Below are 6862 nucleotides of genomic sequence, written 5' to 3'. Positions count from 1 at the left end.
TGTTTGTGTATTTTAAATAAGTGAGATGGGCTGAGCTGATTTTGCTTAACGGGTAATGCTTAATGGTAAAAATGATTTAAACATGGAATTTAAGAAACATTTTAAAAACATCACATCAGAAGAATTTGACCTTATTTTAACACTTTATATGATTTTTTTAGTTTACTTTTTTTGCAGTGTACACCTTGAACTTATTTTCATACTCACTTTAATCTGAATGCCGTAGAGTCATGTAAACTATACCCAATTTCAAGTACTTTAAAGTAAAAGCTACTTAAAGTGAAGCTAGTGGAGCTGGAGACACATCTACTCTTTCTCCCTCATTGGCAAACATTGTATCTGGCCTCGCCCCGTCCTCCTCTGCTTGTGCTTGTACTTAGTGAGGACTTAGCTTGAGACTCTTCAGTAACTATTGTCTTACTACTGGAGGTTGACAAGCAGGCCCGAAGTTTAAAGAGAGGCTCATCAAGATGACTAAACACATCGGAGAGAACCAGCCATCGGCCTACCTGTGTGTGCTGGCTTCAGGCATCTCCTCCTTCAGGAGAAGAATATGAATACACCTCTCTAGTGACAAAATGTGCTCAGATATAAGTCACTGTAGTCCATAAGAGACATTTAGAGGACAGAAAGAGAAAAAAATACTTTTTTGAGTGGAGGGGGACATTGAGTGGGCTTATTTTGAGTGGCTACTTGAGTGTTCCCATTTATGGAACTTTAAGCTGCTACTCCACATCTCAGAGCTAAATATTGTACTTCTTGTAGCTCATCTGTTACTTTTTAGGTGACAGTTTTCCATCCCCTTTTCTGTCCAGTAAAAAAGATGTTTCTCAAGATGTTGAATGTTGTTGAAAAGTGTTCCTTTATGTGTTGGGAAAATTCACCTTCTTCTTAAGTTCAATAAACTCTTTAAAAACGTTTGTTGTATCAGCTGGAAAGTGCATTGTCACAGAGCTGAAAACAACTGTTTTTGTGACACACCATATGGTAATCTTATAAAATATGATGCATTGCTGTCAATTCAATTACCACAAAAGTAGGCTATGTAAAGAAGTTAACATACTGTAAGCACAACCTGAAACATCTGCAGCAGTAAAATTCAACATGCATATAAATGCAGCAGTACTATTAATCCAGAAACACACACACACACACACGCACACAAACACACACACACACACACACACACACACACATTTATATACTCTATATATAGCCTTATAGGAAAACACTAACACTGACTGCACAATGACTACTTGAGTAATTTAAGTACATGAATGCAGTACTTATTTTCATAGTGTGGTATTTGTACTTTTTCTTAAGTAAAGGATCTGAAAATCTCCATAACTGGAAAAAAGGCATGGGATACTAAAAACAAGAGGGATTTGGAAAAGACAGCAGGCTGAGAGTGGATGAGTAGATCAGGGAACGGGGAGTTGAATTAGCCTAAAGGTAGCAGATAATGGATGTAACCTTCATTTCAAACCAAGGTTGAACACAGAGTTTAACACAGGGCCATTAGTGTACTTACATGAACACAGCACAGTGCAAGGGACCTACAACAGCTGAATGCCTTTGTGGTTTGTTGTCATCTTTTATAAAAAGGTGTGAATGTATCTTTTTACCACAAGGCAATGGACGATTATCCTGTCAAGGCGAGTGTTCCCTTCTGAGGATCTACAGCGTGTGATAACTATTCTATCACCTTAGCTAAGCTTGTTTCTGCCATTCTGCTGTATTAACTGCCATAACATAAAAGTCATATTGACATTACTATAGATATTATTATAGTTACTGTTACTCTTTGGTGTCTTGCATCTCTGGAAGTGTGTCTGTCTCTCTGTCTTTTGTCTGTCTTTGTCTTTCTCTCTTCTTTTCTTCCTCCCCACCCGGTGCAGACAGATGTGCGTCCTCCACAGAGCTGGGTCGGTCTGACGTTCCTGCCTGTTATAGGGAAGATTTTCGTTGCCACCGTACTCTACGGGGGAATTGTTGGGTCTATGTAAATCATAAATAAGTCATTGAGTGTGGTCTTTACCTACTCTGTAAAGTGTCCTGAGATAACCTTTTGTTATGATTTGGCACTATAAATAAAATTGAATTGAAAATTGAATTGACTAACTGCTGAGATAAGATTACTGACAAAAACAAAGAATATTGGCTTCACTTCATTGCTTAGCAGTGCAGTAAAGTATATATTTCTAAATTGCACTTATTGTCTTCGCAGCACATTTTGGATTCAGACTGTTGTTGTTGTGTCAGTAGGTTACTCAAGGCTGATAGTGAACACTAGTGGAGCTTCTTACTCTGTGAGATCAACAAAACAAATCCATGGTTTTAATTATTCTGTGCATTTATCATTCACTCTTTTATTTATTGTATAATTTTGAGTGGATTATTATCACTAGTACTTCAGTTATTTAGTGTTACACTTCTAAAGTTGCGAGGCTAAAGAGACACAATTAAAATGGAAGCTACATATGCCAAGATATCCTGGCTTTTAGTCCCTATTGTATAGGTCAAGCTCCAAAAACATTGGATCCTTCATTTCCCATAATGCGACTCAATAGCATCTCATATCAGACTTAGAGCCTTTACACATCTGGGACAGGGTTTTTATTCGCAAGTCAGTATATCTATATTTTTGTCATGAGTACTTATACTTTCACACAGAACACAAATATATTATTGTTTTTTCTTTTGGAACAGGGTTGATTTAATATCACACAGAAGCTCTTTAGTTCAGTTCAAGACGGAAAACTTATTTTTTTAACTTTGACAACGCATTCCAAATCCACTCTGTCCCTTCTTACCTCTTACAATGAAGTTTTTAGACTACATGACTATTGAGCCGATCTGGCGGGACGAGCGCATCACCAGTATGAATATTCTCAGGCGAGCATTTTGCATGTATGTGTTGTTTATTCGTCACAATCCCGATGTGTAAAGGCCCTCATCCTGCCTGGTAAACACCCATGTATCTTAGACACGATGCCCCAGTTACCGACGCAAGCTTTGTGTTATACATTTCTAGTCTTTTCTCAGACTTTAGGAAGCTCCTCCAGAGCCTCAGAAAACATTATACAACAAGCTATGGAGTACTTCTGCTCATGACTGGTAAAGTCATATGTGTAAAATGAAAGGACTGCCCCTTTAATGTTTGAACATGTGATCTGAGCATTGCATACAGGTCACTTCTCTAGATATATCCAGACACAAGAATGTTGTACTGTAAGGGAACTGAACGCATGGTCTCTGCCAGGCCTGTCTCTGACATGATGTTTGGACATGAGAGTTGAGTGTGACTGATCGTATAGCCCCATCCCGTGGCCGCTCCGCAAACTGCAGCTCTTCCAGCTTGACCTCTTTTGCTGCAGTGTGATTCACTGTTTCTCTGACATGCTGCCTCTGTGCGCACGTTGGTGATGTTTGGTTTTTCTCTGAGCTGAAGCCTGATATGGCGAGGCTCAGAATAGATTTAAATTGATTCGTGATGGAGGGCTGGGGAAGGGGCAGTGGAAAAACACATGGTTTAGCCAACACAATTTAAAAAGTTGAATTAACAGATATCAGAAAGACGTCAATTGTAAGAAACTCAGTGAAATATAAAACAATATAAAACAAAGAAATTATGTTTTAATATTTGGCAGTGTTGTCAGTGTTTCTGGGGTCTCCTTTACTTTTGAGAGGTAAAAACATGAAATATGTTTGATTTTACACAACAAAAACCATAGAATTTCGATCTCTTAGATAGTAAATGGAAATATTGATTCGTAAAGCCAAAGCTTAATGTTATTACGTTTCACTTCATTGTGTACGATTATTTATCTAATGCTGTCCAGCTGAGTGAATGAGTCCCCAGATACTAGAGGTAAAAAGAGTGTGTGTTTATTTTAATATGTGTAGTAATGTTTTGTTTTTATGTGTTTCCCTGCCTTGTGGCCTGAGCTAGGTTACCATGAGAACAGCATTAATGGTGACATCACTGCAGCAGTGTGACATCATTGCTAGATGGTGACTCATAGTCTTGGCTCAGTGTTGTGTGTGTGTGTGTGAGTGTGTTTGGTGTGTAAAGAAGAGGAAACACATGGGCAGAGGCAAGATGACAACAACTCTCTACATCCATGTGTTTTATTCTATGTAACAAAAATAATTACATTGTCTTTGTTCTAGGAGCCTAACAATATTGAAAACAAAAATAGAGCAAAAGCAAAATCATCCAACGGGACAAATAGACATTTACATGAACATCATAGATAAATGTTGAAGAACAGAATTATATTACACAACCGAGCACAAATGATCCCCTGTAAAAAGTAGAAAGTAGATAGAACATCCGCGTTCGTATTCACGTCACACAGCTCAGTGTGTCTAACCGGAGCTCTCCGTGGACTGATGAACTGCATCGCATGCCGTCAACACAGCATCGCTTCATGTTTAACGCCACCTGATACAACCACAGCCATCCTGCCAGTTCACTCGCGCAATCCCATCTTTGGCACATAACATCTACAGAGGCAAATTTTAATTGGATAGCGCATGAAAAACATCAGATGAGAAAGCAATCAAAACAGCAAAACAAAAGTCACCTGTGTGTGCAATCTCGGGGAGGAAAGTCAAAGTGGCTCTGTGACTCTGAACCGGTGCTAATTAGGATGGACAGAATCTAATCAGCGGAGGAGTGTGGAGATCAACACGTTGTGGAGCCACTTTGTGCGCCAATCTGTTCTAATCAAAGTGTTTTACAGCATATCGCTCAGTGTTAAATAGGATGATTAAGCAAGCCTGTGAAGATAATATAGAGTCAAATAAAAGAGTACGGCTGACCGTACACCACACACAATTGGTAAAAGCTGCACTCTGTTTGTGTCAAACTCAATACCGTGTTGTTGTTTATCTAAAGAAAACAAATGGCTGCAAAGACTCTGCCAGTGGAGTGAGTTGGTTTAACTTGAACAAAATGACAATTTCATTAGAGCCCCTGTGTGTAGCGTTTTATATTACGCATATACCATATTTCAAATTGCTCATATGCTGGCTGACAATCCCAATACAAATGCTTTGGTGTTTGCTGTCCTCTATTGTCGCTAAAGTAAGACATTTTAAGTAAGTCATTTTAAAATACTACATACATTTGTTCAGTTGTTTATTTTTCCAGTTGTGTTTTTCCCGCGGACAAAAACTAAATATAGGCATATTATCATGTTCTACATTTGTTTGACGAATTGAATTGTATATTTGCAGAGTGACAACCTCTGGGGCTGGAAATTAAGCCAACGCGGAAGTGCCAAGAATTGCACTTCCTGGAACAGCCACTCGAGATTGACTCCCAAAGTGAGTCAATCCCCACAGACCCCCATGTTAAAATGCCCAACTTTATAGCAGAAATAAACAAGTCTACAGCCTAGAACGGGAAAAAAAATGTGGTGTCTGTAGTTTCTAATTTCTCCGTACGTATGGGGGTACATTTTTATATAACTCACTTGTACAAGTTATATTAACATACATATGTTATATCATATATGATATTTACACATCCAACAAATACCCTACAGAGTAGCATTAGTATTAATTTGCAGTCGTCCTTCTGATCGCCCGACAAATGACGGTCCAATATTTACACGCCTTCTATCTTTGTTTTGGTCTCCACCAACTCCCGAGGCTAAATGCTCCATATGTTAACCACCTAAACTTTGTTTGTCTGCTGTTTGGAGCTGGGCAGGTGGTGACTTTATCACAGATTTCTCACTGCCAGCTTTTTGAGCTGAGAGGAACTTCAAAGTGATTCATTATTCATTCTCTCCCATTTGTTACACACAGTCCTTTGATAAATGGTTACTATAAAAATCTTACTTTTTTTTTAGCAGCTTTAAATATCGTGTGTTGGATATCGTGTGTAGGAAGTTGTTTTTTTTACTTCCACACTGTTCTTTGCTCAATTTCACCTTCCCATAAGAGACCGTTATTCCATAAAACCTTTTTAATCTCACTGATGTTGACCCGTAGTTAAAAAACATCCAATCCAATTTGCCCTTGGAAAAAGGTTAAATGATCTCACTCCACTTTCAGATGTTTGCACTTTTGAGAAACACAAGACTGAGGAAGTTGTTTGCGTCTTAAATCTTCCACCTTGAGGCTACCATTAGGTAATAAAGAAGGGGGGAGCTGTACAGTAGTAGAGCCGTTGTGAGGCGTGACATTATACCTCCATCCACTGGGTGACACTGTGACACAGGGCAGTTTAATGGTTTGTTTTTGTCACTATAACACTCCAATCCTCACATCTCCGGCTTCCCCTGCCAACAACTTCCTAACAACACTGTCATTTAGGGAAACCTAACATCTAGGTGAGTATTACTTGTAGAACTGCAACAGTAGGATACAGCAAACGAAACTACACGTCCCATATTGGAGACGGTACAAACTGTATACCAGCGGACCACAAAAGCAAGTGTAGGGTCTATGTAATAATACTCAGTGCTTCGGTGTGAGGGTTTACACTTTTTTTTTTTTTTACAAAGTTAAACTAGACTGAGGCATCTCTTGTTACACAAATGATACAAATACAAAACACACGTGAACACTCGCGCAAGTGTCCCGACTTAGAGTTCACACTGAGCTTTCACAAGCACTCACAGTTATCACTCTCTTTCTCACACACACACTGTCTCTCTCTCTCTCTCTCACACACACACACACACACACACACACACACACACACACACACACACAAAGTAGCTGTATCATATGAAATTAGGTCTAATCTAGTAGAACATTTACATATTATATTTGTTTATATTCATAAATACGAATACGGTCGTATCATAATGTACATGTAGTTGTATCATTACATCGTTCGTGA

Source organism: Echiichthys vipera, assembly GCF_963691815.1.
Source record: "Echiichthys vipera genome assembly, chromosome: 13".
NCBI lineage: Eukaryota > Metazoa > Chordata > Actinopteri > Perciformes > Trachinidae > Echiichthys > Echiichthys vipera.
This window is presented reverse-complemented; position numbering follows the sequence as displayed.